The following is a 15,203-nucleotide window of genomic DNA, read 5'->3' as shown; positions in this document are numbered from 1 at the left end:
CCTGGAAGATTAGTTACCCCACCTTGTTTCACCTGAAGATTAACCACACTAACATTAACCTAACCCCACCCACACCCTCGTTACATTAGGGTATATGATCATCAGGTGAAATAAACTTGGGGATAATCTTCAGGCGATCCTCACTTTCGAATCTAACAGGACATCAAAGACCGGTGTTATGTTAAATTTCCCTCCCATCTGACTGGGCGTTTTAAGTCGTGGCAAAAATATGATTGTCGCAGAGATTATATATTAGTAGTTAATGGTGGATACTTATTGTTGATTGGGGTTAAAAATAATAATAAAAGAATTGTTCAGGAATTCAGACTCTGGAACTATGGTGATTGGGATACGAATATTGACGAGCAGTTACGGTGACGCCCCGGTTAGCCAGTCAGCCAGTGATCTCTCTCAACCAAACGACGACAGCGTGACAGTGTTGCGTTGTGTTATGTTGCGTTGTGTTGTGTGGGGAGCATCACGACCGCTGCAATACTGTGACTCACTGCTGAATATCACGGAGGCAGCCGAGTAAGTGAATTGTGTAATGTTTGATGTTTGGGAGTTGGTTGTATGCCTTCAGGGATACCAGCGTGTTCCTGCCGTGGTGGTGGGCGGCAAGGCTGGTGCTGGGTGGCAGGGCTGGTGCTGGGTGGCAGGGCTGGTGCTGGACGGCAGGGCAGATGTTAGGTGGCAGGGCTGGTCTGGGTGACAGGACAGCCGTTGGGCGGCAGGGCAGGTGCTGGACGGCAGGGCAGATGTTAGGTGGCAAGGCTGGTGCTGGGTGGGGCAGGGCTGGTGCTGGGTGGCAGGGCTGGTGCTGGGTGGCAGGCAGGTGCTGGGTGGCAGGGATGGTGGTGGGTGGCAAGGCAGGTGCTGGGTGGCAGGGCTGGTGCTGGGTGGCAGGGCTGGTGCTGGGTGGCAAGGCAGGTGTTGGGTGACAGGACAGCCGTTGGGCGGCAGGGCAGGTGCTGGACGGCAGGGCAGATGTTAGGTGGCAGGGCAGGTGCTGGACGGCAGGGCAAGTGTTAAGGGGGAGGACAGCTGCTGATCTCCTGATTGTTAGCTCCAGTAGCTGGTAGTGTGTTACCCACCACCCTGGCAGGATGGTCGTCCACTCGAGTATTACTCCACCGTCAGCAGGCGCACCTAATGGTGTATCCATTTACTGCTGAGTACACAAGGACCAGTGTGTGTGTGGGGAAGGAACCCAATCTTCCACTCTAATTGGGTATTTAGTGCATAACCAATCGTTTGTGAAGTGAGTGGTCTACCAGGTGAGCTGTGGAGCCATAGTTAATATAGTTAGTACAGGTGTGTTTACAGAGCCTCGTGATGCTCGTGTTTACAGTGTTCGTTCCCGGAGGATTACACATTCAAAACATTGGTAAATTCTCCACCTCTCCCGCCACATGACTGTAATCTGCACCACGCCCGCTGTGTCATGTCTTGTACGTTCATACAACTTTGTAAAGAACTTTTTTTGTTATAATTCCTCCCGTAAGTGTACATGACAGCGGACGTGACGGAGAATACAGTTATGTACACACGGACACCACAACAGGATGGAGGGATGGTCCTATACTATAATACTGAGATGGAACCTGACCCGATACACAGAGTTGTAAGAGTGTGTGAGAGATGAACTATAATGACACTGGTGCTTTGTCTGTCTGGATGATGGAAACAGATTACGTTTGTTATGTATAGCGTATGAAACTGAAACTCGGATACTGATTGATACGTATAAAAAAAATATACATAAATGCTGTGTATGAAACAAAGTGTATTTCTCATGTATGGACGATTGAGAGGTAAGGTATAGGTATAATGTATAAAGCAAATGGTATATGTTGTGTATGAATCGGTGTATTAATGTTGTGTGAATAATAGCAGGTGACGTACAGGTAAAGGTGGCGTCAATAAGTATTTAGCATCACACAGGTAAGAAGGTGGAGACGGATGGTGAGTTTGTTTACCTTCTGGCAGACGTCCATGAAGGTGCCACCAACGGGGAGACTTTTTCTAGTTGTTGGTCCATTTGTTGACACTATAGGGGTATACCACACCTCCCTCTACCTGCCTGCCTACCGCACGACACACACACACACACACACACATCACACCCTCCCCTCACACACACACACACACACACACACATACACACCCTCCCCACACACACACACACACACACACACACATCACACCCCCCTCACACACACACACACCCCCCACACACACACACACATCACATCACACCCTCCCCACACACACACACACACCCTCCCCACACACACACACATCACACACACACACACATCACACCCTCCCACACACACACATCACACCCTCCCCACACACACACACACCCTCCCCACACACACACACATCACATCACACCCTCCCCACACACACACACACACACACACACACACACACACATCACACCCCCTCACACACACACACACACACACACACACACACACACACACACATCACACCTTCACACACACACACACACACACACACACACACACACACATCACACCCCACACACACACACACACACACACACACACACACACACATCACACCTCCCTTCACACACACACACACACACACACACATATCACACCCTCCCCCACACACACACACACACATCACACACACACACATCACACCCTCCCCCCACACACACACACACCCTCCCCACACACACACACATCACATCACACCCTCCCACACACACACACACACCCTCCCCACACACACACACATCACATCACACCCTCCACACACACACACACACCCTCCCCCACACACACACACATCACATCACACCCTCACACACACACACACACCCTCCCCCACACACACACACATCACACACACACACACATCACACCCTCCCCCCACACACACACACATCACACCCTCCCCACACACACACACACACCCTCCCCACACACACACACATCACATCACACCCCACACACACACACACACACACACACACACACACACACACACACATCACACCCTCACACACACACACACACACACATCACACCCTCCCCACACACACACACATCACACCCTCCCCACACACACACACATCACACACACACACACACACACACACACACACACACATCACACCCTCCCTGCTTACACACACACACTATCACATATCTCAGTCCATGTACCTCAAGCCAGGCATCTTACAAGCCACCGCCTCAATAATAAAACAACGCCACGTTCTCAAAGGTTCCTTACATTAATATCCCACAACAGAGAACGAGACAGACGCCTTCAAGTTTCACCTAAATGACACAAATTCAACCCTTAAAAACGACATCCATATTGCCTTCAGGACTTTAAATTCTACGTAATGTTTTAACGCTTTATCTCACTCCCAAGTAAAGGAAGGGATATGACTTACGAATGGTAAAGAATGCGGACCTGGTTACCTTCTGCTGGAGACAGGTGACGCCCCGGGCTCAAGGTGGTCGTACAAGACACCACAGCGGGGCACACCCAGTCTTCAGCCTCTGGTCTCCTCCCCAGTAAGGCTGACTGTCCGTGTGTGTGTGTTGCAGGTGTTGGTGGTGGTGCTGTTCATTGCAATACTAGTGCTGTATGTTAATTGCAATACTATTACCATATATTCTTACAACACTAGTACTAAGTCTTCACTACAGCACTAGTATTACATAGTCATTTTTACAAAGTTTATTACGTGTCTGGTCTAACTAAATTTTTCGTTACAACAACAATAATAATAATAATAATAATAATAATAATAATAATAATAATAATAATAATAATAATAATAATATGCCGCTGGTTTAGGAATAATCCCCACAACTTCACGTGAGAATTTAAAAGAATCATCTCAGTCCGCTAGCCATTTAAAGCTCCCATAAACCGTCAACAAACAAACAAATGCTATCGATATAACAAGGTGAACTAGCATAGAAAAAAATATGTACAACAGTATCCATCTATTAGAGGCAGTGACTTCAAAAGCAAATAGTTTACAATTAATCATAAACAACAGTAAGCACCACAACCAACAACCAACATTTTCGTCACCTAAACAAAGGCAATGTTTTGATCACGTGACCATGGGGATGATGACGTCACGGCACACATACGTTGGGTGGGGTGTGTCGAGTCATTTTTACCACAGCGAAATGTGTTGTTAACCACGCTACGGCTTTGTGTGGGTGTCTCTGTCTGTTTAACTATTGTGTGTGTGCATGTGTGTATTTAATCTTTCAGTGTTTAATTATACGTTTGTGTTGATATGTTTTAGTAATACCTTTTATCAGTGACGCCACATTCATCTATCGTAAAATAATAATAATAATAACTACACATCACCTCCCATCTTATAAAGTTCAATCTGGTGTACCTTCCTCGCCCCTACACCGCCTCTTACACCCCCTAGCCTCTCCTAGTACCTCCATACTACACCACTTCTTACACCCCAGCCTCTCCCAGCACCTCCTCCCTACACCACCCCAGCCTCTCACAGCACCTCCCTCTCTTACCTCCTCCTAAATTTCTTCAGTTTCCAAACTATAACTTCCTTCCCCACCTCTAAAGCTTCTTTCACCCCTCCTTTCTCTACAAAAAAATAAGCACCTACACCACCCCAGCACCTCCCCCTACACCACCCCAGCACCTCTCACCACCCTCCCCCCTACACCACCCCAGCCTCTCCCAGTACCTCCTCCCTACGCCACCCCAATGAACGCCTGCCTGGCCTCGGGTTACTTCCCATCTAAATTCAAAGAGGCCATTATTACCCTAACACCAAAACAAGGAAAGAACCCCGCCGTCCCACTAAACTACAGACCGATCTCCCTCCTCGAAGTACCTGGAAAAATCCTAGAAAAAATCATCAATAACCTTCTGAGAAATCAACTGGATTCAACCAACAGAGTCAACTGCAGACAATTCGGGTTCAGGAAAGGGAAGTCCACCACAACAGCGATAGCCCTGGCATGTGAAAACATAGCCAGAGCCGCAGCGAGTGGTAGACAATGTCATCTAACTCTCCGGGATGTAGTGAAGGCAATTGACAAAGTCTGGCACGACGGTCTAAAATATAAGATCCTCCAACTCGGACTTCCTGCCAACATTGAAAAGTTGCTTTGCAACTTTCTTGACGGCAGAAATGCTAGACTGAGGGTAGGACAACACACAGGAGAGACCTTCCCACTCATGAGCGGAGTCCCTCAGGGCAGCGTCCTCTCCCCCACCCTATATATCATCTACACAAGTGACACCCCGCCTCCCACTGCAATAGGAAACGAAGATATGTATGCAGATGACATCACTTAAATAACAACACATCGAAGAAAATCGCGAGCGTTACAGGTCGACAACACCAGACGGGATTTAGAAAGGGTAAATAATTACGAAAAATAATGGAAAATCCAAACCAGTCTCCCGAAATTCACAGTGATACCCTTATGCAGAAGGAAAACACATCCATTAGTAACCAATAATACCCAGATAGAATACAAAAGCAGAGGCACCCTCCTGGGCCTGCATAAATCCACGACAGGTTACTCCCATCATGTCCACACCAGGAAGGAAAAGGCAAGAAGAGAGCTGAGAAAACTATACCGCTTTAACGCGCTTCCTGAGAAAATAAAACTCCGCCTGGTGACATCACTTATCATATCGATATTAACTTACCCAGTAGTACCTCTTCATACTCTGAGCACCACCCAATTATCAAAATTACAGGTGGTCCAAAATGAAGCCTTAAGATTCATCACAGGTGCAAGATACCCCTTGACCAGAACCACAGCCGAAATACATAGAGACCTGAGAATAAAACCCATCAACCAGCAGCTGCACACCCTGGGCAGCAGAGTTTGGCAAAAGATAGAACGATCAGAGCAAGAACTCCTTCAAAGACTCCCACCAGACAACGACAACAACCGTACATGGTTCCCAAAAAGTTCCCAATCTCAACAGGTCCATTACCACCTTTGCTCTATACGGCCAGGCAATAGACAACTTCCCTAGGCTAGCATACGCCAGTAGGGTCGGCGGAATATGAAATAAGTCCCTCAAAACACCCATATATGGGACAGGGTAGGCTGTCTAGTGCCTGTACCGACAGACAATAGCTAACCCATGACACAACCCTAACACACTATTAGCTTAACTAACCTATAGCAGGGCGGTCAGCCCGCCCTCTCCTACCTCCTCCTAAATTTCTTCAATTTCCTAACTATAACTTCCTCCCCCCACCTCTAATCTTCTTTCACCCCTCCTTTCTCTACACACACAAAAAAAATATATATAACTCTTCCCGCACCTCCTACCTACACCACCCCCAGCTTCTCCCAGCACCTCCCCTCTATACCACCCCAGCATCTCCCACCTACACCACCCCAGCTTCTCCCAGCACCCCTCCCTACTCCACCCCAGCCTCTCCCAGTACCTCCCCCTACACCACCCCAACCTCTCCCCGCACCTCCTCCTTACGCCACCCCAGCCTCTCCCAGTACCTCCTCCTTACCCCACCCCAGCCTCTCCCCTCACCTCCCCCCTCAGATAACATAACCAGGTAAACCCACCAATTATCCCCATCGTAAAGCAGGTGTAAGTACTGCCCAGCCTCACCCAAGGTCGAGGTAAACTGGGCCGTGATAAATCTCTCGCCGCACTGTACTGGGTGGGTGAGTCGCCCCCTTGATCACGTCACCGTAGAGCTTCAGGTTGTTCTAGTACCGTAGCTCCGGTCTTACTGAGGGAAGATTTATGTCTGTTTTATCCAGTTAACATTCTTCAGTTGGTGTTTTTAAGTCAATTATTATAACAAGATTAATTAATTTTAGTTTATATTTGTTATATACTGTATATATACATATACTGTACATATACATATACAAATACTTATACATAGACAGGTATACTGAAACTGAATATTAGTGCTGATAACGGTAATGACAATATCTGTTTAGAAAAAAATCACACTGTGTTTTTAGTACTTGTGTATTTTCCTTCTAGTGACGCATATCTGTACAGCACTTAACATAAGAACATAAGAATGGAGGAAACTGCAGCGGGCCTATTGGCCCATACTGGGCAGTCCCGTTTACACCCAGCCCCTATTGCTCATATAAGCATCCAACCTATGTTTGAAGCTATCCAGCGTATTCGAGTTAATGATGATATTTGGTAACTTGTTCCATTCATCCACTACTCTGTTTCCAAACCAGTGTTTACCTATTTCGCGCCTAAATCTAAATTTGTCTAATTTAAACCATTGTTACGAGTTCGCTCCTGGTTGGGATAGTTTGAATATCTTTGTAATGTCCCTGTTAGTTCTGCATCAATTTATACACCCCATATCAGGTCGCCCCTCGCTCTACGGTCTCGAGGGAGTGCAGTACAGATATTAACATGTCTCTGTAATTGGGTTCCTGCAATGTCTTTTGAATATGTGTCTGTCTGGAGAGGAGAGAGAGAGAGAGAGAGAGAGAGAGAGAGAGAGAGAGAGAGAGAGAGGGAGGAGAGAGAGAGAGAGAGAGAGAGAGAGAGAGAGAGAGAGAGAGAGAAATTAACGGTTTATTAAGATAACATGACCCAAAGGCTGAAAATATACAATAAGCAGAGGTGATAGGTTACATATGGTGGAAGCGGGGAGTGGGTCACTTGATTGACTATAGATCTGGTACTGTGGGAGCTGGACTTGTAAACATTTTTGTGACCTGATGTTGGCGCCCACTGTCTGGATGGCCGTTGTGTCATACCTGGGTGTTAGTCCGCTACCTCACTACAGCTGCAGATGCACTACGTGGTCGGGTAGGTCCTCCAGCTCACACAGGGTTTTGGAGATGATTCTTGTTCCTCATGTGATGAAGTTAGGAATTCATAGTTCCACACCTGGGTGGAGGAGGGAGTCATCATGTCTCTCCTGATGTACAGTAGTTAGGAGTCTTTCTTTACTTCTCATCCAGTGTTGGTGGTGGCGAGTGTACGGTCGACAGGGTGTGTCTGGTCCGGTCATGACCGCTAAGAACTGATTGTGGGTTGATGGTCAGTCTTTGCACTGTACTGTTGGTGGGAAGATGTTGATAAATCCAGATGGGGAAAAGGAAATGGGGAAAGGGAGTGCCCGACAAACCAGGCTGGCAGCTGTCTCCATGGTCAAGAGACCACGGGCAGCGCCGACGCCCTCACCCTATGAAGGCTGGACTGTGTGTGTGTGTGTGTAATAATAATAATAATTAACGGTTTATTAATAGAGTTGCAGCCGGTGGCTGAAAATATACAGACTTACATTAGATTTAGACATAATGATATAATATGCATTGAATACATTTACAGGGCTGTGCAGTACATAAATCAGGAGTTGTTTATTATTTTAACAATAGATGGGATGGTGCTGTTCTTATATCTATCGGTGCGGGCTCTTATGGGCTGAATTTTGTTGTAGTGGCGGACTGCGCGAGTTGGGTGGGGGGCTGCAGGAGGTGGCGATGGCGAGGGTGGTGCAGTAGTCCACGGCCAAACCTTTCCAGTGCTTGGTGGTGGAGGTCACTGAGGGATGGCATTTCCAGGGTGGAGAGAGCGTTGGTGTAGCCGGAGTATTCTGCGCCGAGCATGATTCTGCAGGCCCTTTTCTGTACCTTCTCTAGCTGACGTTGTTGGGTGGAGTTGAGAGAAGACGACCAGGCTGGTGACGCATACGTTAGTTTGGGGAGAATAAAGGCGTTGTAGATGGTCCTCAGCTCTGGCGTGGGTGTCCCAAGTGACCTAAGTCTTCGTAGCGTGTAGAGACGGTACGAGGCTGCCTTGACTGTGTTATTTACATGGGCCTTCCAGTCAAGTTTGTTGTCTATAGTTACACCCAGGAGTTTGGCAGACTGCACCAGCTGAGGATGGGCACCCACTGTGACTGCTGGGGCTTGCACTGGAGTGGTGGCGGTATTATGTGTGTGTGTGTGTGTGTGTGTGTGTGTGTGTGTGTGTGTGTGTGTGTGTGTGTGTCTCACCACCTACCTTAGGGTCACTTATCAACACCAATGTACAGACCTCTGCCAGTGTTACCTGAGACAAACTGATCACCTGAAGGTACTCGGGTCTGCACCTTGTCTACCTCTCTGCTTCCTGTCTCTTCATCTTCCTCAGGTGTTAGAGTCTTTGGGTGAATACAGTATAGGTAGCTCTTGGACAACTAACTGTAGCCAAGGCAGTTTATTATTACAGCTGCTTTGATGTTGATAGTAATATAACAACAAGAAATATTGATAACACAACGCAACGCAACAACACTAGTGAAATATGTTTACAGGCCTAATATACAGGTACAGTAATTTTCTGTGTTATTCCTGTAGTTCCTCCTGTAATAGAGACTACACCTTGTAGTTGATCTCGTAACACTGGAGGTGGATAACAAGTGTTCAATACCTAAAGGAATCCAAAAAAATGCAACATATTTGCAAAATAAATGAGATAAAATAAAACAAAAAGGCTTAAAGAAACATTAACGTTATTTCGAGAACCTTAAGTGGAGTTTGTGGTTTATTTACAAAAAGAAGAGGAAGGAGTAATAAAAAAAGTAAAAGAATGACAGAATGACGAGAGTTTTTGAGGCCAGCCAGACGCCAGGGTGAGACGGAGAGTGGCCCCAAGCAGTAGGGGGAAGGAGGAGAAGAGAGAAGGATGAAAGGGAGGAGGAGAAAGAAGAAAAGAAGGGAGAGAAAGAAGGAAAGAAGAGAGGAAGGGATGAAAGGGAGGGAGGAAAGAAAGAAGAAAAGAAGGGAGAGAAAGAAGGAAAGAGAGAAGAGAAGGGAGGGGTAGAATGAAGGAGAGAAGGGAGACAAAGGTGGCATAAAAAAGAGTGAGGGGAAAGAAGGCAGAGAAAGAAAAAAGGAAGAAAAAATAGTGAAGCAAGGAAAGGAAAGTAAAGTAGGGAGGTAGACGCTCCATATGTGAGAAAATAAACATCAATCTCTACCATAAACAAGTCTTTCCCTTTGATGTTCCTTGCGTCACTAGTACACGAGAGTAGAGAGATGATTCTCCTCTCCCGGACCTTGGTGGTGGTGGTGTGTACGGCATTTAATCCCACTTCCCGGATGTTGGATTTAAAATAATCGGGCCGCTTGAAGATTAGTACCCCCCATTCCCTCAATCCCCGCCCGATAAAGCTTATTTAACCAGATGATCAAACAAATACCCTAGCGCTAATTGAGGGGGGGCGTTATGTTACTTTACGTTAGGTTATATTAGTCGCTGTGGTTAGGTTACATTAGCGTTAGGTTAGGTTGATCATATAAAGTGAAAATAAACTATGGAGCTAATCTTCACGTCACCCAAATATTTATACCCATAACCAACATGTTCTATATAGTTCAGACATTCACACAGCTACAAGATACAGGGATTAATATTATTACCGTCGACTTAGCTTCTTCTTGCCCCCAGATGATAGCAGCTTATCGGGGCGTAATGGAGCGCAAGGAATGTGTAAAAATACGCCAGATCAGGAGGACGACACATTAGGTGTTATCATGGCAGACCAGGAGGGAAGCTCTCAACATGGTGATTTAAGGCTTCCTGAGGGGAGGTGAAACAGTGAAGGGGTGGGTAGAGCAGTGAAGGGGTGAGCAGTGAAGGGGTGGGTAGAGCAGTGAAGGGAGGGTAGAGCAGTAGGAAGGGTGGGTAGAGCAGTGAAGGGACGGTAGAGCAGTGAAGGAGGGTAGAGCAGTGAAGGTGGGTAGAGCAGTGAAGGGGTGGGTAGAGCAGTGAAGGAGGTAGAGCAGTGAAGGGAAGGGTAGAGCAGTGAAGGGAAGGGTAGAGCAGTGAAGAAGGATGGGTAGAGCAGTGAAGGGGTTGGTAGAGACAGTGAAGGGGGGGTAGAGCAGTGAAGGGGTTGGGTAGTGCAGTGAGGAGGGTAGAGCAGTGAAGGGTGGGTAGAGCAGTGAAGGGTGAGGTAGAGGATGAAGGGGGAGGTAGAGCAGTGAAGGGTTGGGTAGAGACAGTGAAGGGGTGGGTAGAGCAGGTGAAGGGGTGGGTAGAGCAGTGAAGGGGTGGGTAGAAGCAGTGAAGGTGGGTAGAGCAGTGAAGGGCAGGGTAGAGCAGTGAGGAGTAGAGCAGTGAAGGGGTGGGTAGAGCAGTGAGGAGGTAGAGCAGTGAAGGGGAGGGTAGAGCAGTGAAGGGGAGGAGGGTATCCTCTGTTAACTCCACCACGTTATAAATAGCTGTGCACCCTGCGGAGGTAACTCTTGTTAGCCCAGGTGTCGGAGAGAACACACATCTATCAGGCAGGGGGCGATTAAGTTTCAAATTTAACTAGTTAAGTTAATCTGATATTTTAACATTAACTTATTGCGTTAATATTTTTTTGATTAAGTTAAGTTAACCAGTCTGTGGTAAATTTGCTTAGGGCATTTTCGTGTGGATTAAATAACTTAATATCCTGTAAATGTTTTCCGAACGAGTCAATGAATACTGTAGTTTGAATACCTGAACAGTGAGGCAGTCTGGCACACTACGGTTTACTCAACAGTTTTTCACATGTAAATAATTTTATTATTTCAGTATACAAAACCAAGTTAGACTTTCTTACTGAAAAAGTTATATCATGATAAGATAAGAATTCTGCATATCAAATAAATAATAATAACTAAAGTTTAAATAAACTTTTCATCACATACTTATTACACTTTATAATGCTAAATATATTGGACACTCACTGAAACAAGGGCTGGTGTCTTTTATATTATTTTTCTAAGGAGTTAATTGATAATTAACCGGTTAATCAATTAATTTGCCAAAATATCGATTAAGTTAAACTGTTATTTCAAAAGTTAACTTGATAATTAATTGCCCCATGCCTGCTACCTACCTACCTACCTACCTATCCATCCGTCCAAACGCATATTAAAGATTTAGTTTCGGGGACATGCCTACGGTTCAGAGTTCACACGATACTGATTTAGAAACCTGTTTGGTGTGTGTGTGTGTGTACAGCGCTCCTGGTGGGTTGTGGGAAAATGTGGAACTAAGAAGTTTCAACATAAATGGCGTGACGTCAGTTGTAACAATGCTTCCTCGGTGTTTCCTCTCACATCATACCGGGGCATTCACCATGAGTTTTCCTCGTTCACTATCCGTATTTTCCCTGTTTACCATCAATGTTTTCCTCGTTCACCATCATTACATTTTCACATTTATATTGTTATAATGAATTACTGAGCTTCAACAAATAAGGTTTTAAAATACGTATTTTACCTTAATAATTACAATAAACATTAATGTTGTATAAATAAGGGAAACGTACCCAAAATATAATACAAAAATTACTTCAACCTTCCGGGCAAATTGACAGCAATATTCTAAATTTTTATGTAAACTAAATCGCCAATACTTCTTTTAAAACCATTAACTGACCTTGATGTTGGTTATAGTATTTTTTTAACACTTCACCTGCCGGGTTTATTAAGCACGGTTCGCGTTGTAAGAAGTAAGAACTATTATTATTATACCCACAATAAGAACTATATACAGTAATATATATAATAAGTAAGCTCTATTATTATACCCACAGTAAGATCTATATAATACATATAATCAATAAGCATTATGTGATAGAGTATAATCTTATCAGAGGAGGAACTTGATTGTATTTCCGACATTTGGCTTGACTATTTATCTTCACTAAGGCGGCAGCAGTGATTCATGTCCACTGTTGAGTAGAGTTTTAAAGAGTGTTTCATATACTGTTGTTTTAACTATATGGTAATATGGTCTCTATCTAAATATCTATTTTCAACTCCATCTTTATCTCTTTTCTCTCGCTCTCTTTTATCGTTCTTTCTCTCTCTTTTATCTTTCTCTTTTAATCTCTCTCTCTCCTCCACCAGACACGTCCCTTGCTAACTGACTCCGCACCTCCCTCTTCGACCTACCTGACTCCTCCTCCTCCTTGCTACCTGCCCCCCCTCCTGATGACTCACCTCCTCTCTGCTACCTGGAACGTGCGCTGGAAGTGACTCATTTGACTCACCCTGTATGAATCACTGTTGTCTGACTCAGCCGTGTGTCGTTGCAGGCGCTGGTGCGTGAGCTTCGTCAGTATGTCTTCCACGCTACCCAGAACCCGGAGTGTGAGTGCGGCCTCCTCCTCCTCCAGCGCCGCCTCCGCCACTAAGGTGAGTCCTCTTATGTTTCGTTCATAATTATTCTCCTCCTCCTCTTCTTCGCCTTCCTCCTCATCCTCCTCTTCTTCCTCCTCCTCCATCACATACACCTACTCCTCCACCTACTCCTCCACCTACTCCTCCACTTATACCTCCACATACTCCTCCTCCTCCAATTCCACCTCCGCCTCCTCCTCCACCACCACCACCTACTCTTTCTTCCCCACCTCCACCTACTGCTCCTCCTCCTCCTCCTCCTCCTCCTCCTCCTCCTACCTCTTCTCCTTTTCTTCCTCCTCCTCCTCTCCCTTCTCCTCATCCTACTTCGTTGTTGTTGAATGAATTACTACATAATCAACCTGGTATGACCACCATGAACCCTCTCCTAAAGCCACCATGACCCAACCATGGCTACCATAACCCCAGCACTACCATGACCCCCACTACCATGACCCCAAGACCATCATGACCCCAGTACTACTATATAGTATACCCCAGCACTACCATGACCCCAGCACCACCATGACCCCAGCACCACCATGAGCACAACCATGACCCAGCACAACCATGACCCCAGCACCACTATGAGCTACCATGACCCCAAGACCATCATGACCCCAGTACTACTATGACAGTACTACCATAACCAGCACCACTAGCACCACCATATGCCCACCATAAGCACAACCATGACCCCAGCACAACCATGACCCCAGCACCACTATGACCCCCAGCACTACCATGACCCCAAGACCATCATGACCCCAGTACTACTATGACCCCAGTACTACCATAACCCCAGCACTACCATGACCCCAGCACCACCATGACCCCAGCACCACCATGACCCCAGCACTACCATGACCCCAGCACCACTATGACCCCAGCACTACCATGACCCCAAGACCATCATGACCCCAGTACTACTTTGAGTACCACCATACCAACACCACTATACTGAAGACCATCATGACCCCAGTACTACTATGACCCCAGTACCACCATGACTCCAGCACCCCCATAAACCGAACATCACCATGACCCCAGACCAACATGACCCCATTACCACCATGACCCAACCATGACCCCAGCACCACTATGACCCCAAGACCACCATGACCCCAGCACCACTATGACCCCAAGACCATCATGACCCCAGTACTACTATGACCCCAGTACCACCATGACTCCAGCACCCCATAAACCGAACATCACCATGACCCCAGACCAACATGACCCCATTACCATGCAACCATGACCCCAGCACCACATGACCCAAGACCACCATGACCCCAGCACCACTATGACCCCAGCACCACTATGACCCCAAGACCACCATGACCCCAGTACCACCATGACCCCAGTACCACCATGACCCCAGTGCCACCATGAGCCCAACCATGACCCTAGTACCACCATGAGCACCACCATGACCCCAGCACCACTATGACCCCAGCACCACTATGACCCCAAGACCACCATGACCCCAGTACCACCATGACCCCAGTACCATGACCCCAGTACCACCATGACCCCAGCACCACTCTGAAGACCACCAAGTACCACCATGACCCCAGTACCACCATGACCCCAGTACCACCATGACCCCAGCACCACTATGACCCCAGCACCACTGACCCCAAGACCACCATGACCCTAATTACCATGACCCCAGCACCACTATGACCCCAAGACCATTGACCCCAGTACCACCATGACCCCAGCACCACTATGACCCCAAGACCATCATGCCCCAGTACCACCATGACCCAACCATGACCCCAGCACTACCATGACCCCAGCACTACCATGACCCCATCACCACCAGCCCCAGCACCACCATGACCCCAGCACCACCATATCTAGCTCCACCATGACAGCAGCACCACCATGACCCCAGCACCACCATGACCCCAGCACCACCATGGCCCCAGCACCACCATGACCCCAGTACCACCACTGCCCCAGCACCACCATGACCCCAGCACCACCATGCCCCAGTACCACCATTACCCCAGTACC

At 47.0% G+C, this 15,203-nt stretch overlaps 1 long non-coding RNA gene across 1 annotated transcript in view; it reads left to right on the top strand.

Moving 5' to 3' along the window:
- LOC121878024 overlaps window positions 1–13,215 on the top strand; it is a 72,943-nt gene extending 59,728 nt beyond the window's left edge. The window contains exon 3 of the long non-coding RNA XR_006091085.1: window positions 13,094–13,215. This is a non-coding gene — a long non-coding RNA (uncharacterized LOC121878024). The remainder of the gene's footprint in view (window positions 1–13,093) is intronic.
- Window positions 13,216–15,203: the final 1,988 nt, after the last annotated feature.

Source organism: Homarus americanus, unplaced genomic scaffold, assembly GCF_018991925.1.
Source record: "Homarus americanus isolate GMGI-L3 unplaced genomic scaffold, GMGI_Hamer_2.0 scaffold40244, whole genome shotgun sequence".
Lineage (NCBI taxonomy): Eukaryota > Metazoa > Arthropoda > Malacostraca > Decapoda > Nephropidae > Homarus > Homarus americanus.
This window is presented reverse-complemented; position numbering and strand designations above follow the sequence as displayed.